The sequence below is a fragment of the Oncorhynchus gorbuscha genome, linkage group LG17, assembly GCF_021184085.1.
Source record: "Oncorhynchus gorbuscha isolate QuinsamMale2020 ecotype Even-year linkage group LG17, OgorEven_v1.0, whole genome shotgun sequence".
NCBI classification, from domain to species: domain Eukaryota; kingdom Metazoa; phylum Chordata; class Actinopteri; order Salmoniformes; family Salmonidae; genus Oncorhynchus; species Oncorhynchus gorbuscha.
Window position 1 is genome coordinate 12,456,511 of NC_060189.1, and position 23,028 is coordinate 12,479,538.

Consider the following 23,028-nt stretch of genomic DNA (forward strand, 5'->3'; position numbering starts at 1 on the left):
AAATATTGGTTCCACAAAACTCTCATGTGTTTTCATTTGTGAAGAGAGAGGGAGGAGAGAGAGAGAGAGAGAGAGAGAGAGAGAGAGAGAGAGAGAGAGAGAGAGAGAGAGAGAGAGTGAGAGGGTGGGGGGGTGAGTGAGAGAGAGAGAGAGCTAGGTGAGAAGCTAAAGGAACAAGAAGCAGTATCTTGTTTAACTGAATTGTCATGTCTGCCTGACAGACACATATAATGAGATTAGCAAGCAGATATCAAAGAGAATGTCTCTGGAATAAGAAAGGTGATAAACCACTCCCACTTTTTTGACAAATCCATCTCTTGGTTTTTCTCAGAAACGGTGCATCCCTTCTTCATTAGCTAACTTTGTAACACAAGTTTTCTTGTTAAAGTTCCTGAAGTGGAAAAAGGGGGATTTCTGATTTCAGGTACAACATTGAAAAGTTATTGCCTTCAAACAGGGATGATGTCACCAGCTAACAACAGCTAGCTAGCGTTTTAGGGTGTGTTATGCTACATTTCGGTGTTATCATAAAACTGTTCACTCGTGACCTACTGCAAATTCACCCTCCACACATCTTTCCCCCCCAGCCAATCTCATCCTCTCGATAAAATGACCAAGAATGAGGTCTTGCAACTGGAGGCATTTCTCTTGTCTGGAACACTCATTACCAAACTCTAGATGTTTTGTGGTTGATCATTTTGAAATGCTCTCGCACAGAGATAGATTAGCCTTTTCCTTCCTTAGTTCTCTTCCAATGACCTTTACTGTGGTGATAGAGATAGCTGTCATAACATATGGAGGTGTGTGGATGGATTTGCAAAAGTCTTGAGGCTGCCTGAAAAATCCTTCAGAGACATGAAGTAAAGGGCAGTGGATCCTCCTATGGATATATAAAGGTGAAAAATACCAGTCTATATGTGCATAAGTCATACCAAGTAGAAAGGAACTGACCCTATAACTATTTAAGTTTATTTTTTTAAGTGGTCATGTTCTCTTTAAAAAAGTGACATATTGCGCAAATACAGCGAGCTGCCCAGTGACACGAGCCTACCAGACGAGCTAAATCACATCTATACTCACTTCGAGGCAAGCAACACTGAGGCATGCATGAGTGCATCAACTGTTCCAGACGACTTTGTCATCACACTCTCCATAGCCGACGTGAGTAAGACCTTTAAACAGGTCAACATTCACAAGGCTGCTGGGCCAGATGGATTACCAGGACGTGTGCTTCAGGCATGTGCTGACCAACTGGCAGGTGTCTTCACTGACATTTTCAACATGTCCATGATTGAGTCTGTAATACCAAAATGCTTCAATCAGACCACCATAGACCATGTGCCCAAGAGCACTAAGGTAACCTGCGTAAATGACTACAGACCCGTAGCACTCACGTCCGTAGCTATGAAGTGCTTTGAAAGGCTGTTAATGGCTCATATTAACACCATTATCCCAGAAAACCTAGACCCACTACAATTTGCATACTGCTCAAACAGATCCACAGAAGATGCAATCTCCATTGCACTGCCCTTCCCCACCTGGACAAAAGGAACACCTACGTGAGAATGCTATTCATTGACTATAGCTCAGCGTTGAAAACCATAGTGCCCTCAAAGCTAATCATTAAGCTAAGGATTCTGGGACTAAACACCTCCCTCTGCAACTGGATCCTGGACTTCCTGATGAATGGTGAGGGTAGGTAGCAACACATCTGCCACGCTGATCCTCAACACTGGAGCCCCTCATGGGTGCATGCTCAGTCCCCTCCTGTACTCCCTGTTCACCCACGACTCCATGACCAGGTACGACTCCAACACCATCATTAAGTTTGCTGACGACACAACAGTGGTAGGCCTGATAACTGACAATGACGAGACAGCCTATAGGGAGGAGGTCAGAGACCATGGCTGGGTGGTGCCAGAATAACCTATCCCTCAACGTAATCAAGACAAAGGAGATCATTGTGGACTACAGGAAAAGGAGGACCGAGAGCGCCCCCCATTCTCATCAATGGGGCTGTAGTGGAGCAGGTTGAGAGCTTCCACATCACCAACAAACTAGAATGGTCCAAACACACCAAGACAGTTGTGAAGAGGGCACAACAAAACCTATTCCCCCTCAGGAAACTGAAAAGATTTGTCATGGGTCCTCAGATCCTCAAAAGGTTCTACAGTTGCAACATCGAGAGCATCCTGACTGGTTGTATCACTGCCTGGCAACTGCTCGGCCTCCGGCAGCAAGGCACTACAGAGGGTAGTGCGTACGGCCCAGTACATCACTGGGGCTAAGCTGCCTGCCATCCAGGACCTCTACGCCAGGCGGTGTCAGAGGAAGGCCCTAAAAATGGTCAAAGACCCCAGCCACCCCAGTCATAGATTGTTCTCTCTACTACCGCATGGCAAGCAGCACCGGAGCGCTAAGTTTAGGACCAAAAGGCTTCACAACAGCTTTTACCCCCAAGCCATAAGATTCCTGAACAGGTAATCAAATGGCTATCTGGACTATTTACATTGTGTCCCATCACTTCCCCCCCTCCACCAACCCCTCTTTTATGCTGCTGCTACTGTCTGTTTATCATCTATGCATAGTCACTTTAACTATACATTCACGTACATATTACCTCAATTAGCCCAGCTAACCGTTGCCCACTCACATTGACTCTGTACCGGTACAACCTTTATATATCCTTACTACTGTTGTTTTCACTGTCAATTTACTGCTTCTTTTTCTTTTTTCTTTCTTTACTTATCTATTGTTTACCTATTACCTATTTTTTACTTAAAAATTGCACTGTTGGTTAGGGCTTTTAAGTAAGCATTTCACTGCAAGGTCTACCTACACCTGTTGTATTCGGTGCACGTGACAAATAAACTTTGATTTGATTTGTTCCGAAATTATTGACACCCTTGATAAAGATGAGTAAAAATGACTGTATAAAATTAATATTTCAAAATACTGAGCTTTATTGTATGCTAAAGAAAATGGGGAAATTATATTAAGCACACATCAAAATCCACAAAGAAATAGTTAATTGGCCACAACACCAACATTTTGCAATGGCCATCTCAGTCTCCGGACTTAAAACCCATTGAAAACCTGTGGTTTGAATTGAAGACGGCAGTCAATAAGCGCAGATGAAAGATATCAAGGATCTGGAAGTTATCTGTGCAATGGTCTAAGATCCCTCCCAATGTATTTTCCAAATCATTAAACATTTGAGAAATTGAGGTATTGAAAAGTACAGAAAACAATAACTTTGACCTTTTTGAGAAAAAAAGTATTACATGTTAATTCAACAAACTCTCTTTCTCTGAGCAATTGTATAAGAAGAAAATAATATAATTTCAATATAATTTATGAAATTATTTATTTTACACTGTCATTTTTGCTCATCTTTTCAAGGGTGTCAATCATTTTGGACCCACTATATCATGGTAAAAAGTGTAGATACTTATATGACATCAGATGATATCCAGCATTTAAAGAAAATCCACACGGAGAGCCTTAACCAATAGAATTGCACATCCATCTACTATGAAAATATAGCTTTATGCACCCTATTATGTTTATGTTGCTATGTTTAGAATTGAATATCTTTACAGTGTAAAACCAATATAAACTTTTGACTGATATCCTGAAAATCCAGTTATTGGTTTCGCTACACTCACATTAAAATCTGCTAACCATGTGTATGTGAACAATACAATTTGATTTGATTTGATTGAACAGGACCCTTTCAGTGACGTCAGGCATTTCAGTTGAGCTGTTGGTGGGTTGTATGTCTTGGCAGGGGCTGGAGGCATTGATTCCCTTATCCTCTCAGCACATTGATGAAACTCTTCTCTGGTGCTCCCCTGGGAATGTATCTTGTGCTGATAACTTTGAACAATCTTATCTGGTCAATGTTTAAACAAGACTGAAGTCTCAGATTGTCCTTTCAGGTGTTTGTCTCTTTTAAGTCCATTTTGTTGTTTTTTTCCTCAAGGTTACAGCCTAAAGCTTTACTGAATTAGGTCCATGTTATTTCCCCTTACATTTTTGGTGTTTTAGGCCTGGATTCAATTGGAAGATCTGCGCTAATGTAAAGTTCATTTCCAATTGAGCAGACATATGCAGTGTTTACTGCGAATACCATTTCCACGAACCCGGGAACATTGCCTTTACATTTCAATCGAGCTAAAACGTGGACCTTCAACGCTATGGATTGAATCTAGCTATTTGTTTTGTTGCAAATCTATATATAAAGATTTGAAGTTGAAGTCGGAAGTTAGCCAAATACATTTAAGCTTCTAAAGCTGTTGAAAGGCACAGTCAACTTAGGGTACGTGAACTCCTGACCCACTGGAATTGTGATACAGAGAATTATAAGTGAAATAATCTGTCTGTAAACAATTGTTGGAAAAATTACTTGTGAAGTCAGAAGTTTACATACACCATACACCGCCAAATACATTCAAACTCAGTTTTTCACAACTCTTGACATTTAATCATAGTAAAAATTCCCTGTCTTAGGTCAGTTAGAATCACCACTTTACTTTAAGAATGTGAAATGTCAGAATAACAGTAGAGAGAATGATTTATTTCAGCTTTTATTTCTTTCAATTAGTATTTGGTAGCATTGCCTTTAAATTGTTTAACTTGGGTCAAATATTTCGGGTAGCCTTCCACAAGCTTCTCACAATAAGTTGTGTGAATTTTGGCCCATTCCTCCTGACACAGCTGGTGTAACTGAGTCGGGTTTGTAGACCTCCTTGCTCGCACACCCTGTTTCAGTTCTGCCCACAAATGTTATATAGGATGGAGGTCAGGGTTTTGTGATGGCAACTCCAATACCTTGACTTTGTTGTCCTTATGCCATTTCGCCACAACTTTGGAAGTATGCTTGGGGTCATTGTTCATTTTGAAGACCCATTTGAGACCAAGCTTACACTTCCTGACTGGTATCTTGAGATGTTGCTTCAATATATCCACATAATTTTGCTCCCTCATTATGCCATCTATTTTGTGAAGTGCACCAGTCCCTCCTGCAGCAAAGCACCACCATAACATGGTGCTGCCACCCCCGTGATTCAAGGTTGGGATGGTGTTCTTCGACTTGCAAGCAATCCCCTTTTTATTCCAAACATAACGATGGTCATTATGGCCAAACAGTTCTATTTTTGTTTAATCAGACCAGAGGACATTCTCCAAAAAGTACGATCTTTGTTCTCGTGTGCAGTTGCAAACCGTAGTCTGCCTTTTTTATGGCTGTTTGGAAGCAGTGGCTTCTTCCTTGCTGAGCAGCCTTACAGGTTATATCGATATCGGACTAGTTTTATTGTGGATATAGATACTTTTGTACCTGTTTCCTCCAGCATATTCACAAGGTCCTTTGCTGTTGTTCTGGGATTGATTTGCACTTTTCACTTGAAAGTATGTTCATCTCTAGGAGACAGAATGCATCTCCTTCCTGAGCGGTATGATGGCTGTGTGGTCCCATGGTGTTTATACTTGCGTACTATTGTTTGTACAGATGAATGTGGTACCTTCAAGGGATTGGAAATTGCTCCCAAGGATGAACCAGACTAGTGGAGGTCTACAATTCTTCTCTGAGGTCTTTCTTTTGATTTCTTTTGATTTTCTCAAGATGTCAAGCAAAGAGGCACTGAGTTTGAAGGTAGGCCATGAAAACATCCACAGGTACACTTCCAATTGACTTAAATGATGTCAATTAGCCTATCAGAAGCTTCTAAAGCCATGACATCATTTTCTGGAATTTTCCAAGCTGTTTAATGGCACGGACAACTTAGTGTATGTAAACTTCTGACCCACTGGAATTGTGATACAGTGAATTATAAGTGAAATAATCTGTCGGTAAACAATTGTTGTAAAAATCACTTGTGTCATGCACAAAGTAGATGTCCTAACCGACTTGCTAAAACTATAGTTTGTTAACAAGAAATTTGTGGAGTGGTTGAAAAACAAGTTTTAATGATTCCAACCTAAGTGTATGTAAACTTCCTGACTTCAACTGTATCTCAACACCATCCATATTGGATTTATTTTTGCCCTATATTTTTCAACTCTGCTGTGATGTTTCACAAAAGTTCTGAACCTTTCTATTCTCATTGTTTCTACAGACTTTAAATTGAAAATAAACATTTTTGCTAAAAGTATTATTATATTATTGATTGAATGACTATGACTTTTCAGATCACCTTGTAGTGCTATCTGTAGGGTTAGCTCCAGGTAAATATTTCATTTCTTCAGCCATTCCTGGACCTGCGACCAAAGACAAGCTACATATTGACAGTACCAAAACAAATGATCCAGTGGTTATGTCTCTTCGCAGCAAAATCTGCAGAACTGGGCAGGTTGTATCCTCCATATAAATAACATTCTATTGATCACATGAATTTTGTATAATATTTCAAATTGCAAAATGTTAAGATTTGAATTGAGTGTTATTTTTTTATATCAGTTCATAAACCATGTGACATGGAATCGGTACGTCAAAAATATTTTCCCAACTTTTTTGCAATCAATATGGCTGTCAATTTTTTTATCCTTAACTTATGTATCGGCCCCTTTAAAAAGAAAATTGGCCTAAAATGACATACCCAAATCTAACTGTAGCTCAGGCCCCGAAGCAAGGATATGCATATTCTTGATTCAATTTCAAAGGAAACACTTTGAAGTTTGTGGAAATATGAAAGGAATATAGGAGAATATAACACATTAGATCTGGTAAAAGATACAAAGACAAAAAAATATATTTTTTGTATCTTCATCTTTGAAATGCCAGAGAAAGGTCATAATGTATTATTCCAACCCAGGCACTCTCCTCAAACGATAGCATGGTATTATTTCACTGTAATAGCTACTGTAAATTGGACATTGGAGTTAGATTAACAAGAATTTAAGCTGTCTGCCAATATCAAATATGTCCTGGGAAATGTTGTTGTTACTTACAACCTCATGCTAATCACATTAGCCGACGTTAGCTCAACCGTCCCGTGGGGTCCCACCGATCCTGAAGAAGTTTGAAATTGGTATACTTTTTTATTTATCACAATTTTCTTTAACAAATGATTGTCTTAATGCAGGGCCAACAGACAAGTTCCTTACTTTTCCCCCCTTCCATTTTTGCAGTAATGCTGCAATTCGTTGGCTGTAATTTTGTCTATAGCAGACATTTCCATATGTTTTTGTTAGCTGCATGTGTGGCATATCTCCAGCAGTCCTATTTATGATATCATTTATGAAGACTATACCTTTTTGTTTTTTTCTTCTTCTAAAAAGCATGTTTTTTAAAAATCAATTACTATATTTAAGTTTAACCACAATATTTGTAGTATTATTTGTTCTGTCTCTTCTGGTGGATTAAATTGAAATTGCAACCAACTTTCTATGTCTTGCTTTAAAAATAGCGATATTTTGGAGATGATTTCCTTTTCAAATAACTGAAAGTGACAGGTTGTAATCTGAATAAAGGGAAAAGGCCATTCTTGAACAAAGGGTGAGACATTCTTACTAATTTGCTAGAGAACCAGTTTGGATTTATGTATAACTTTTGTATGACTGAAGCATTTAATGAGAGGTCTGCTTAAATTTGTAATAATCCCCCCCCCAAAAAATTAATATTCATCAAATAAATAGTCCCGTTCAATTTTGTCTGGCTTTCCGTTCCAAATATAATTGAATATTCGCTAAGTGTAGGCAAGACCATAAGCAAACAGGTAAACTGGGATATGACTAATGAGTTAATCAGGGTGATTTTTCGACAAATAGACAGGTATTTACCTTTCCATGGTAGCAAGATAATATCTATTTTTATAAACGTTCTAATAAAATGTTTTGGAATGAGATAATTTATTTATTTCTGGATATGTATACAGAGTACATCCCCACCCGACCATTTTATTGGTAAACTACACGGCAATGTAAAAACTGTATTTTTTTGTGATCCAACATGTAATATAGTACAGTAATCATAATTTGGCTTTACTCAGAGGAGGTTTTGGTGGCTGTGAAGGCTTTGGAGGCTGTGGAGGGATACTAATTGTGGATTATAAAGAAAATATGAATCATTAGTGTACAATGACACCTGGATGTCTAATCACTTGAAATTATTGTTGGATATGATTTGAATAGCTAAAATTTCGCAACCATGATAAATAGATATGTCTATAGTGGACGACCTTGTTTTACTCCTCTTGACAGTTTAAAACATTCTGAAAAGTAGCCATTATTTACTATTTTACACCTAGGGTTACAATACATGATTTTAACCCATTTTATAAGAGATTCTCCAAAACTGAAATGTTCCAGGCATTTGTATATAAACCCCAGTTGTACTTTATCAAAAGCCTTTTCAATGTCAGCTATGAATAGCAGGCCTGGTGTCCCTGATTTTCCACAGTGTCTATTGTTTCCAGTACTTGCCTTATATTATCTTGAATGTATCGTCCATGTAAAAAACCTGTCTGATTAGAATGAATAATGTCCGACAATACCTTTTTAATTATATGTGCCATACATTTTGCTAGAATTTTTGCATCACAACACTGAAGTATAAGGGGCCTCCAGTCTTTATATTTCCCACATGTATCCTTTTTCAGTAATAATGAAATCAGACCTTTTTGTTAATTGTCTGATAATCTACAATTTCCATAGGAGTGGTTAAAACATGCTGATAACGATCCTCCTCGTATATCAACAAAAGTTTGGTATACCTCCTTAACCCTGTATTTTTCCCGAACTGAAAGGCCTTAATTGTGTCAAGAAGTTCCTCCTCTGTAATTTCACTTTCACATGAGTCTTTGCGTACGGCTGTTAATTTTACAATTTTAATAGAAAACAAATCCATACAATTGGCTTCGGTTAGAGGAGATGGAGGAGACACTAAATGAGGAGAGGAGGAGATGGAGGAAACTAAAACAAATCCTTAAGGTACTTTTCTTCCAATTTCAAAACATCATTTGGTGAATCATTGGTGACTCCGTCATTTGTAAGTTTCATAAAACACTTTTGTGTAGCATTTATTTCTATGTTAAAGATTAAAAAAAAAGATTTGGTGTATTTTTCTCCATATTCCATCCAGTTTTCTTTATTTAAAAAATATATATTGCAGTTGATCTTTCTTGAATAAGTTCCTAGGTCAGGATTTTTAAGCCTCCATATATCCAATTGTTCCAATATGTCCATGACATTCATGATTTCCTTAAGAGCATGAGGGTGATAGTTTGTTGCGTGATTTCCTTTATGGTCCATTGAGGTATTTAAAACAGTATTATAATCTCCCACCATAATAATAGAGTATTGTAATGCTTGTAGGGTTGATCATGTATTATATATATTTTCAAAGAAGCATGGATCATCATTATTTGGTCCGTAAAGGTTAATGAGCTATATCTGTTTATGGTCCAATAACATCATTTAAAACCATCCATCTTGAATCTAGCTATTCGTTTGTCCATCCTTATTCTAATCCCATGTCATTATTTTGTTTCAATTTTATTTTTCATTATTGTTCATGACACCAGCTTTAGATGTGCCTCTCTTCTTATGATTATGCATGGCAAGTTAAGTTAAGTCAATCATTAATGTGTGGGGATGTACCTCAAACGCATGATTGTTGCAATCAGTAAAATGTCTCATTAAAGAATTGAATAAATAAGTAAATTGTTTTATAACTGATTACAAGCGACATATCTCATGTTTTTGTGCTGAGTTGAGGGTTTGATCCAATTCCCGTGCGGTAGTTTGTATGTTTCATGCTTTTCATTTTATTGTTTGTTTGGTTTCTACAACAACTCTTATAGCACCAAGCAATAACAACACTATAAAAACTGCATTCAGAACTGTACTTTCTGTTTTTAAGTACAGTGGTCATTGTGGGCTCATATAAAGCATAATCAAATGGTTCACGTACAATGTTAGTACATGGGTGAAATGAAAGACATTGTGGGTGGAACAGAGTGTGCCTCAGCTGCAGGCAGCCAAATACCCCATTGCATCGTGGGGGCCAACAGTAGTCATGTAACCTCAATACTTTGTCATTGCTTGTGTGCAAAGCCGAATCAACAGATATAGAGGAACAAGAAATTGAACAATGTCAAACAATGTATGATCCATGACACTTCAAGAACGAGCAGCATCTGCATATAATAACAAAAAAAGTGTGATAAAAAGCCCATGTTTGACGTACACCATATAAATAATAATATCCCAACAGAAAAAACATAAATGCATATTGCTACCAAAATCTGGAGTCTAATTTGGGGTTATCTAGAACCGCTAATGACTGGGGGTAGAGGGCCTAACATAGTGTTGCCTGAGCTTACCCTGAAGGCTGTGGATTCTGTGGGGCTGCTTTGAACTGTCACAATTGAGCTTGTGGTGCAAAGATCATAAACCAGTAAAACATCAGTGTACAGGATGTCTGAGAGTCACTAACCACATTGGAGCCCCCCTCTTCTCCTCTCCTCTCCACACTGACTGGCCTGAATTGAACACAATCTTATCTAACTGAGGAGGACATGCCTGGGCTGGTCAGGCTCATGGCTTGGCTAAAAACAGTCCTGCACTTCTTATAAATCATGATTTGCAGCCACCAGGTTAGAATGTAATGAACAAATTTCAAATCACACTCTCTCAGTATTGGTCAATTAAATCTTACACAACAATCATCTTATAAGCAATTCAAACAATTTTTTCTAACTGAAAATCAACTAAAACACATGTAAAAAAAAAATATATATATAAGGTAACATAGTTGTTTTGTGCATACTCTCCACACAAGTGAAAGTTATCCTAAACTTTTCATAGTCTATTCAATGCACAAGTGAAACATTACCTAAACTTTCCTTACTAATCCAAGAGAGAGAGAGAGACAGAGAGAAAGAGAGAGAGAACGAGAGGAGTGTGACCTGCAGTCATATAATCCGTCAACATTTGTCCCAGTCTGTAGACTAAACACGCTATCATTACACACAGCCTTACACAGAGCTTAGGGGCCCTGGAGGGATTCTCAAGACATGTTTATTAGCCCAAGACACAGTGTACATAAGTCGTCGGCTGTACATTACAGTAAACAACATTTTTTAATGCGGATTTATAATTAGGGAACTCAGCAGGCACAGCTTAGGGGGAAGACAACAGGTGACGTGACAATGTACTTAGGACATGACTGCTCTCCGATGATCTTACCACCTCCCACTTCCCTCTGTGGATTTCCTTCCCCTGGCTAGAGCTGAAGGCTGTACAGGAACAGGAACCTCGGTATGTTTTCATTGTGAATTCCAACAGTGTCTCACTGTACGAGTGGTGATGCAGGCCTACTACTCTAGCGCAATTCCCTCAAGGGTATGGGTGTGTTTAATCTTTGTGATTTTACATTTGACAGTGTAGGTTGCCTCTGTGACATTATATATTAAGAAATATATGGGTGACTCCGGAGTGGCTGGCCTCTGAGCTGAGAGAGTGTTTTGCAAGGACAAGTGAAAACAGGATGCAAGCCAAGCTTGGCCCTTGATTGTGCGTGTGTGCTCCGTGCGACAAACATTCCAGGGAGTGCTTAGCGTCAGCTGTTTACATTCATGACAAGATACTCCAGTCTCAAGTATCTGCTAAGCATCAGGACCTTGAGAGAAGGGCAACATCACGGAGGTCAACAGAGAATCGGACACCCTGGAGATACATTTTGCATTGAGTCGAGAATGTTAGACAACAACATGGCAAAAATGAGTCTCTGTTCTTGGGCCAAACCGATCCTTCTAATTGTGAGAGGTTTCTCTGTTATTTGGAGTGAGAGGAAAACACTGTCTAATGGTTTGTGAGTAATTCAACCACAGGTAGTGACAAACACTACAATTAATGTTCGGCAGCTGGTATGGCCTGTTTTAGAACCATCTCACATATTGAAAGAACTAAATGGGACAAAGTAATGTGAATAACCCCTTATTTATGTAAAAGTAAGGCCTTTTGTTTAGTACTTGTGTATACGGAGTCAATTAATAAAATAAAGTGTCACTTGAAAAGGGTCTGAATTGTCTGAACTGAGGCAGCATGGGTAACGTACTACAGTAATAACACTGTCCCTATCGGTGCATATCAGCAGTTTCCATAGGCATGAATACCCTAAGAGAACTATCTCCCTGAGACTCATTCAATCAGATTACCATTAAATGACTCCACTGTATTGGCCTGAAAACCATTCACGAAACACACAGCAATAAACACTCCGCCCTTTGAATAATATAGGATCATTTGCGCCTGTGTGTGCCATTGAAACGACTGTTTTCTCTCCCACCTCCACCCTGTCCATTGTGAATCCATCAGATAGAGGCTGACAGAAGCACCCACCTGTCTGGAGGCTATGCAGAGGAGATGGATCCTGTGCATTTTGAGCAACAGATAACCCCTAGTGAGGGTTCGTATTGATCCAACGCTCCACTGCTTCTTTGTGAGAGCAGCAGCTCTTTCAGATAAAAATGGGGGAATTATTTTTTCTCTTGAAAAAAAAAGCTTTCGCTGTTCCTACACGAAAAACATTCACTTAATTTAACACTCCATTGCTTTTGAATATAAATCATTGTGGTTGTCTCCCTCCTGTACACGAATGCGACATATAAACATTATCATCTGACTTTAGGCATTAGAAATCATGTAGTGAGAAAACAGCTTGATACATTTCTAACTAACTATTTTTTTCCTCAACATTTGAAATAATCTATGGAAAAAAACACACTAGCAGCACACTTTAGGATGTATACCTGTCCTTTCCCTATAGCTTTTACTGATCATTATGCTATTTGTCACTGTTGCCAGGTAGAAGTCACTGGCACCAGTCTCCCTGCCTATATAGTATCTCACTGAGCCACACATGGCGCTGATGGCACTCCCAGGGATCTAGGATAGCCCCTGCCTGGGCTGACTGACTCTGCATTGTTGGAAAATGACCAGTAAGTAAGCATCTCACTGTTAGTCAACACCTGTTGTTTATGAAGCATGTGACAAATACAATTTTATTTGATTGATTTCATCTCATTCACAGCCAATAATGAGCCACACTAATGAGCAGGCCGGCCGGCCGCCCTGCATGCTTCCATTAAGCAGTGCTGTGATTCATGCTCGGTTCTGCAGGAAATCATCATACCCAATGCATTGTGGGTCCAGAGATGAACTGATTAAGTCTTTTTATGGTATCGGGGAGATTGGATCTATCTCTCTCATTGTAAAGTACATGTGGTCTACTTGAATTCATATTGAACATGTTATATAATATTTAAAACCTTGTTTTCGTGTGGGTTTTCACAACCTCTGATATTCATTTATTCAGCTGTATAATAATCAATTGGAAGTGTATCTGCTGATCACTACCAAATACTATTTAATAATGTATACTAATCAATTGGAAGTACATCTGCTGATCACTAACAAATACTATTTAATAATAGGCCTAGCCCACAGATTGCACTGGATAAGGCTGTCTTTATGGCTATACGTCAATTTCATGCTCTTAATGCATTCAAAACATCAGGGTAAGATTTAATGTTGTGTATATAACCAAAAGTTCAACTGAATACATCCTGGAAAGAATACCCGTGATACATCTATGTGCGTCAGCCTCTTGAGGCTCTACCCAGTAGTGTATATCTGATAAGGCTTAATCAGCACAGGGTTGTCATGATAAAGCATTTCATCAGTATCTCTGTCTCAAAGAAGAGCCTCACTGTCTGCTCCAAGGATGGGAAATGAAGACTCTCTCTCTCTGTCTCGCTCTCTCTTTCTCTCTCTCTTTCTCAAGTCTGAATCAGTAGACACTTCATAAGTCTCAGGCAAAGGCACGGGTGGGGGAGGGTCTCAAAAGGGTAAGTGATTGCCCTCTAGGGGACAAGGGGAAAAAGCAGTCGAGCCTTATCGTCCCCAGCCTCCAATAGCACTGCTGGCTGCCACCCAGAGCCCAGAGCCCGTCGACGGGGGTGCAGCCTTAGCCGAGCACTAGCAGGGAGGGAGACCCACGCTGTAGTACTGCTGCCTCTTGTCACAGCAAACTCAGCAGGGAGGGAGGGAGGGAGCCCATGAGCTGCACATCCTAATGTTGGTGTCAGAGGATGGGGTTGGTGCATGCATCCTCCTAGACGGGCCTCAAGACAGACCACATCAACAACATGCTGAAGATAAATACGGTCCACAGGTTACTGTTTATAACACTATAATAGATACAGTTGGTTGATTGAACTATTATCCTAATAAGTAAAACAAATTAAATCAGGGTTATATTGATAAATATGAGATTATGAAACAGTGTTTACAAAAGTATTGTTATTCTAAAATCAACAGAAGGTGCCTGGCTCATGCTATTATAAATTATATGTATTAATGAGATTAAAGGCAATTAATTTAATTTAATAAACAGATACATTTAGGCATACAGACAATTAAGAGACAAGAAACACTTAATACAGACTGTAAAGGTGTGATACTATTGTTGCCATGTAATAACTGCCATGTAATAACTGTGAATTACAGTAGCCCATTGCTAATCAAGGCTACTGATATCCATGTGCCACTGAGGACACAATGTATCCAGTCCGCGCGCTGGCTGTAACAGTGTCCAAGCGCCACCTTCAGTGTATCCAATAAAATTAAAAATAAATAAACAACCGTAAACTGGTACATTTTTCTAAGCGTGTGTGAGTCAGATACATTATTACTAGGCTACTGCGCGTCTATCCTAGTCTTTCCATTCTGATACTCTGACTGAATTATTTTAGCACAGCTAAAACATAAAATAAAGAGAGTTTTATAATTTGCTCTTCTCATTGCTCGTTCATCTTCAGAGGATTGTGAGCTAAGTGTATGTTTAATATGCCTGCTTCGCGCAGCATGCGTCCGGGGCATAGACATTAAGGTCCAGACAACGTACCACACGACCCACCTCCAAATCCCACCTCCAATGAGAGCTAGGGAGGGCGGAATAACGGGTTAAGGCACTGTATGGAGTCTTTTGGGCGGAGTGGAGGGGACGTGATTGGATACTTATCAATGACGTAATGGACATGAAAAAGCTAATAACTAGTTAAGAAGGCAGTTTGTAACTCTGGAAAAGAGACCAGAGCTTGGGACACGGAGGACGTGGACACATTGGCGAAGCGAATACAGAGATTTGGCAGTGGGCTCTTAGACACTGCAACGTCTGGGGGAAGATAACTTTTTAAACAGGACCATGGTGCAGCACACCGACAACAGCGAGACGGAGGGCACCATGTCCAGGGAAGCTACCGATTCAGAGGAGAGTGAATTTATTGCTTGCAGCCCCGTGCAGATAAACCCAGACTGGTGCAAGACAGCCACCGGTCACATAAAGAGACCAATGAATGCATTCATGGTTTGGTCCAAAATTGAAAGGAGAAAGATCATGGAGCAGTCCCCGGACATGCATAACGCCGAGATTTCCAAAAGGCTGGGGAAAAGATGGAAGATGCTAAAGGACAGTGAAAAGATTCCCTTCATCAGGGAAGCGGAGAGGCTCCGGTTAAAACACATGGCTGATTATCCCGATTACAAGTATAGACCCAAGAAAAAACCAAAGCTCGACAGTTCAAAACCATCAGCACCATCTCCGGAGAAATCTTGCAGCAAAATGGCAAAGACTTCCGGTAAAAAATGCTCCAAAATAAAGACTAAGACCCATTCTAAATTGTCTCACCGCTACGGGGATGACTGTGTGTTCCCAAAAGTTACAAAGACGGTTAAAAGTGAACTCACAGATGATGATGACGATGATGAATACGAGGAGGACTATCGTATGCGGATTAAACAGGAGGACGAGGAGCAGATGAGGCCGTATAATGTAGCAAAAGTTCCCACGAGCCCAACGTTGAGCTCCTCTGCTGAGTCCGAGGGAACCAGCATGTATGAAGACGTACGGAATGCGGCTCCGAACAGACTGTTTTACAATTTCAAAAACAGTACTAAGCAGAGTACAATGTACCCAGCATCCGCCTCACCAGCATCTTCTAGGTCAGTTTCAACATCTTCCAGTTCCAGCGAGGACGCGGACGACTTGCTTTTTGACTTCAGTTTAAATTTCGCCCCGAACGCTCAAGGGCCGGAGGTGGGCAACCCGAATTCAGGAAATCTCTCCCTCTCTCTTGTGGATAAAGATTTGGACTCATTCAGCGAGGGCAGTCTGGGCTCTCACTTTGAATTTCCAGACTATTGCACACCAGAACTCAGTGAAATGATAGCAGGGGACTGGTTGGAGGCGAACTTTTCTGACTTGGTGTTCACATATTAAATTGAAAAGATCCGACTTATAACAGAGAAGGATAAATGAAATGATGTCCTGTTCAAGTTGTTCCTATAGCCCTGCCTCCTCTGGTTTCTAGTGGTCGGGGGAGGAGGCAAGGTGAGGTTTGAGGAATTAGATGCTAATGAAGCTGGTACTGTAGCAAAAAAAAGTCTGCAAATGTTTTTCTGGCAGAATGACAGGGTTTTATGGATTTTTCTGTGGGTCTAAAATTACTGTTCAACTAAAACGGACCACAAATGGAAAAATCTGTGAACTTCTATGCATCTTATCCTCTTTAAACTGCAGGGAACTGAAAACGTAGGACTGTGGACTGACTCAAAGCAAATCCGTGAACTGACAATGTTCAGGATGTTACTTTACAATGGTTTTATGTCATTTCTATATGCCGCAAACATTTTTGTTTTGTAACTGATTCCGTTTACCTCCTGATTTGAAAATGAAGCAGTCTAAACCTCTTCAGAATACAGGTGCGGAGGAAACATTTTGATACATAACAGACCTCATCTTTTTAAAAGAAAAGTAAAATATTTTCAGGCATATTTTTGTACAGTTAAAAGGGAATGTTCTTACTGTGCTTTCAGTGAGTTTCAGGCACTTCTTCCCTTTATCATTTGTTTTCGCATGCAAGGAAGTCCTGGTTTTAAGGATTAAGTTCAATTAAAACTTGCATCAAAATGCCTTGTGGATTTTAAGATTTTGTACAGTTGTAGAGCAGATTTGTTAAGTATTTGTAGACGATAGGCTACAAGGGCATCATGGGGACAACATACCTCAGTGATGGGATTAGTTTCAAGATTGTATATGTACTGTAATATAGTAAAGTTAGGAGTTTATGTATATCATACTCGTGATATGTGGATGGGTCCCAAATCGCAGGTGTGAAACTGGATTTTGGTATTTTTTATGGCACATACTGTTTTTTTTCCCCCTCATTTTTTGTGCAATATATACTCTTAAAATACAGGCCATCTGCATTTTGTAGCAAGTGATGGAAAAACAGCCTTGTGCACTGTCAATATCATTACCTGTCATGATGCTGAACTCTGCCTCCACAGAATATAGACAAATCAGCTGGAACTGATACAAAATTACTTAATATGGCCATGTGGTGTGATGCATTTAAAAGGCAAAACAAAGATACCAATTTGAGTGTTATTTGACTCAGTTTGGATATTGGGCATATCCAAAACATATCTCAACCAAACTGTGTAAAACTGACCCCAAAATTCTGGGGAAAAAAAGAGAAGTACTGCAAGGGGCATACTTTAATGTGGGTGGTCTGGCATAAGTCAAGCAAGCAAAAAATAACATTCCGGAGTCCTGTTTCAAGAAATGAAATGTTTTATTTCAAACTGAAGACTGCCTTCTTTTCTTAAACATTAACCATAAACCTGTATTTTTGTTTCTTGCACTTAAGACAGATATTGTTTATTTTTATGTGGGTCTTACATATGAAGTCTGTTTGAGTACAAGGTTTGGAACATGACCTAATTATATGTCAGGAAAACGTTAAAAGGTTCATGGCAGTAGTTATTTCACATTCCAAGTGTGAATCTCTCTTTGACTCATCTTTTAATAAACAAGTACATACCACCATCAACTGTCCTTTCAGTTTGTGAATAATACAGTATGTATTGTTGATCTTGAATTGGGGTCATAACAGAAAATGTTGGATGCATATTTTTTGTCAGAACAGACAGCTTTATGGCCATGGAGAAACATCTTAATTGTATTGCATGGGAACACTTTTTCTTATAATGTGCATATTGCATAGGAATAATGATGATGAGTAAATAACATTGCATATTGGCTGAACTCACATGAAATGGCCTCAAACTGATATGTGAAATCGCATTGAATAAAACCAACAGGTACACATGCAAACTACAGTGTTGAAATATATTGCGTATAAAAATGTGTATTTCAGTTCTCCCGTTACTTGCATAATGTGGCTGTAAGGACACCGTAGCTTTAAGAAATTGAAAAGCGCGCTCCAACACGCTGAGCATTGTGATTGGTGAGATTGTGCTTCCTCATAAACGGTGTTGGTAACCAGAGACGCCACTCACAAGCCCCTTTATACATCAGTTCTCTCAGCATGTGTGCCTGCCTACTGGCTCCCCTGTCTATGCCTGATTCGGAATTACCCCTCTGAGCTAAAACACAACATCTCATCCTAGACCTAGAATAGAAATGATTACATTCCAAGAGGTGAGTATGAACAGAATGCGCGCCACTGGTCTGTCAATTCAACAGGTGTTTATCATTGCTTGTTTACCAGACAAACTGAAATAGGTTCTAGAGAATTGGCGTATCTGTTATAAACTTGTCATGTTATCTTCACAGTTTAATTGGTAAACCGAAGTAGAAGGATGAGGGAAAGCTGCATATCAGTTATTTATAGGCCTTATGTCAAATATGGATATGGATTTACGAGTGCGTAATAATAGCAACGACATAATAACAAGCCTCACTGATGACTGACGCCCCCTCTGTAAGGAGAGAAGTAACGATATTCAGAAATACACGTGACTTGAAGGTCGAGCAGTATAATCAATAACAGGCCGTATGTTGGCAGTAACAGAGATTAAGAATAAAGTTCTGATTCAACTGAAACTCCACATGAAATATACTCTGTGGGATTTATTCAGCATAAACAGAAACATGTAATGTCAGTCTGGCATGAAATAGTGTGTGGCTGACAATAAGGGTAGCAAATACATAGCATTATTGTGCTGTCGGTTGATGAATAAGTGTTCACAAATAAGAGCTGTACTGTCGTTTAACTGCATAGGTTACTTCAATTGAAAACAAGGGGAAAAAATGCCGACTCTTTATAAACAGTGTATGCAATGTGTACCTAAACCATAATTCAAATGTTATTGGTCACATAAGACAATAAGGCGGTCTTCATTATCCATACACATGATATGAACGGTGAAAGATATTATGATCAATATTTTTGAAATATCAAAACAAATTCGTGATGACATTTGTTGGTTTCTCACTTTCACAATGTAGACTGGCGTCTGACATGGATCATTGTTAAACCATGGAGATGCTGCCTTTGTCACCACCGAGAACAAGTGGGCACAAGTCGTCACCGGTAACCTATCAGAAGTCAGGATGAGCCCTGCATGGCTAGAAATGGTCTGTGCTCATCACACCAATAGAATTGAATGATTAATATTTGCCATGCGTGACTGCACAGGTTTATCCCTGCCATTAAGTCAGTTTGCAAATTTGTAATAAAACATTGATCTATTACTTTACCTGACCTATTGGTCAATGTTACTAATGGATTCCGGGACAATTCCCAATAGAATATGAATATTGATTTCGTGTTCCTCTGAAATATCCGCTCTGGGCTAATGCCATTGGTACAAGGTGAAATTAAATTAGTGACTGTTGAAATTTTCCTTCTATTTCCTCCTTAAATAAATACATGGAAATCTACCCTCGTCAAAACATCCTATAGGATCAGTCATTTTTCCCATAGAATCCTTTAGGAAGCTCACAATCCTATAGGGTTTGGTGTCACCTCTATCAGAACCCTATTGGAATCCAATTGGACTAATTTATTCCTATTTTGCTTAATTGAACTAACTCAATTATAGTTTGTTGTCATTTGTTCCAGTACAATACAAAAACATGAATTACAACATTTTCGTTGATCGGAAACAACATTTTGGTTTCATTCACCACCTCAATATGGGAGTGATTCAAGGCTGCACGTTAATTTGCAGTAAGACCACCTGTAAAATATATATATTTTTTTAACAAAACAATCACTTTAGTTATTTTATTTTATTCCGATTCATGCAACTTCTTGTCTTTGAAAAAGACATTACAATATGACATACAATACTAAAAACAATGTTACAATAAAAAAAATATTTGGGAGGGTTTCCCAGAATACATAGCATCTTTACATTGATTATATGCAAATAAAAAGTACTAAGCTATATGGAATTGTTTTAAGAAGGTCAAACCAAGGATCATATTGCTGTTTGATTTAGAATTTTAAAACCCCTTGAAGTATCAAAAAAACAAACGCATTGAATAACAGATTCACTACATGGAAAAACAGATAGTCCCCCCCCAAAAAAAGTTTAAAATAAGTTTGTACTGAAGTGTCTGTCCTATATCTGAGAGACATAAGATGAGGGAAAATGTGCTTTTTTTAGTTTTATTTTTTTTTTTTTTTTTTTTTACATATATTGAACCCGTTATTTTTGTCACTAAAGAGTCTCTTTATATACTTCCATAAATGTTTTCAACTGGTACTGGGGACCTTCATGCGAGTCATGTGAGTCCTACATGTTCGTGAGAGGCTCACCTTTACATAGAGGGGTTATATTAGTGTGCAGCCCAAACTGCTCTGACGCTACAGACCCGCCACAGCTATTCTATGGCAGATCGGCTGTACCGACTTCAGACAAGACCCAAGTCGCTTGCTCTTGTGGGGGTCGTGGAGCAACACAGAGAACACCATCGTGTTCGTGAGTCTCTATATTTCCATAGAAGGGTCATAATAGTTCTGTAAGCCAAACCGTTCAGACTTTACAGATTATTTTGTGAGAATACAGATTTTCAGGACATCTCATGGTCTGACAAACACGGTGGATTGAGTAGCATTCAATGCAAAGATAACAGATACTGTATCTGTAGCTTAAATTTACTGATTTTTGTGCGAATATTTGTATTATGTTAATTCGATTTCTGGGAGCGTGCGGACATCGACCTTAGAGGGTTATTATAGTATGGTCAGCTATACATATGTTCCTTTTACCCTCTTTATGTTGATATAGGGAGAGGAAAAGAAAAACCTAAAGATAATCAGACCCCCTTGCCCCCTAACTCCTTTCCTCCCAGGGGTGTACCACCCCCTCTCCCTCTCTACCTGCCTCCCTCCCCCCTCTCTCCCACAGAGCTGTCCCCCCACCCTCTCTCCATTCCTAGAAGGTGCTCCCTCCCATCTTTCATCTCTCCCTCCTGGATGTAACTACCAGTTCCCATCTAGTGACCTCTTTGCACACCTGATTCTGGTGTTGTAATTTTTTTAAATTACCTGTGGCACATTAAGATTACATCTAATTATTAATCTAGCCCTGTTTGGCTGAAATGCTACATCTCGCAACTGTAATCGCTGCCAAAAGTGATTCTAACATGTATTGACTCAGGGAGTTGAATACTTATCTAATCAAAATATAATAGTGTTTCATTTTCCATGAATACTTTCTGAAGGCACTGTTGTCACGTCCGTTATAATGATTGGACCAAGGCGCAGCGTGCGTAGAGTTCCACATATTTTAATTAATAGAAACTCAACAAAACAGAACAAACAAGCACGAAAGAAACGTGAAGCTACTGGTGTGCACACAGGCAACTATCTGTAGACAAGATCCCACAAATCACAATGGGGAAAATGGCTACCTAAATATGATCCCCAATCAGAGACAATGATAAACAGCTGTCTCTGATTGGGAACCATACCAGGCCAACATAAACAATTAAATCACCTAGATGACCCACCCTAGTCACTATCACGCCCCAACCAACATAGAGAATAAACAGCTCTCTATGGTCAGGGCGTGACAACTGTATACAATTCAAATCAACAAAATGCATAGAAATCCTATAGGATAAAAAAAAACATTGAAATCCTATAGGATCCTATAGGATTCGAATACAAGAATCCAATTAGAATCCAACAGAAAAATCCTATCAGATTTTGGAACCAGTCCTATTGGATTATAATCTATATGGTTTTATGTTAGAGGATCCTATAAGATTCCAATACAAGAATCTAATAGAAAAATTAAATCAGTGTGCTGGAGTCTAAGCTCCCAATTTGGGACCACATATGACCCTTCAGAGGCAGGGGTTCGAGCCCCCGCTCGGCTGACTCAACCACTTTCTATACATTTCCGTCTGTCCAGTCCCCACTAATCTCCTTGAAAAAAACATTTTACTAACATGAGTGCTACCCTAGTAAATAAAATCCCATAGGATTCCAATTTTTAAAAAATCTAATAGAATCAGATTTTGGAACCAGTCCTATTGGACTCATATTCGATACAATCCTATAGCATAGGTTACAAAATCTGATCGGATTTTCTTTTGGATTCTTAGGATTCTTTTATTAGAATTCTATAGGATTTTTTTTTACTAGGGTTGAATGCTCAGGAGACATTGAATGAGATACCATCCAAAGCAAAAATCCAGGCAGGGGGAAAAGGTGGTGACTAAATAAAGTAATTTCCAATCCCTTGAGCGCTTAAATCATTCATATAACCCGGGATGTCATGGCCAAACGCTGTATGTGACACCTCTACAAAGGCCTCTGCAAAAGAACTGAGGGGCTGATGGGTGATTTTCCGATTTGCCAAGTTACTTAAAGCGGACATTTGAAAAATGTCACAGCTGTCTCGGCCCCGAGGCTCAGTCAAAGCCTAGGTGGCTGATCTTTGTCATACTCTGTTGCTGTCGAATCCGGTAATTATGAGGTATATTTTATGATTTGCTCAGATCTCAGAGTCTCTTCTCCTCTCCTTTATGCTGTCCACGATGCTGTAGCAGCAAAGTGCATTACGTCACCTCGCTGGCAGGCTAGCTCAGAGAGACCCAGCAGGACTCCTGTTGTTCTGTGGCTTCACATGTCCCCTTCTCTCAGTGGGGAACCTCTAATACAACATGGCTGTGGGAATAGCTAGCATTGCCTCCAC

At 39.3% G+C, this 23,028-nt stretch overlaps 1 long non-coding RNA gene and 1 pseudogene across 1 annotated transcript in view; both read left to right on the forward strand.

Annotated features, from left to right (window-relative positions):
- The first annotated feature begins 15,054 nt into the window (after positions 1-15,054).
- LOC124002104 lies at positions 15,055-17,896 on the forward strand (annotated as a pseudogene).
- A 514-nt stretch (positions 17,897-18,410) lies between these two features.
- LOC124001175 overlaps positions 18,411-23,028 on the forward strand; it is a 63,445-nt gene continuing 58,827 nt past the window's right edge. The window contains exon 1 of the long non-coding RNA XR_006832746.1: positions 18,411-18,511. This is a non-coding gene — a long non-coding RNA (uncharacterized LOC124001175). The remainder of the gene's footprint in view (positions 18,512-23,028) is intronic.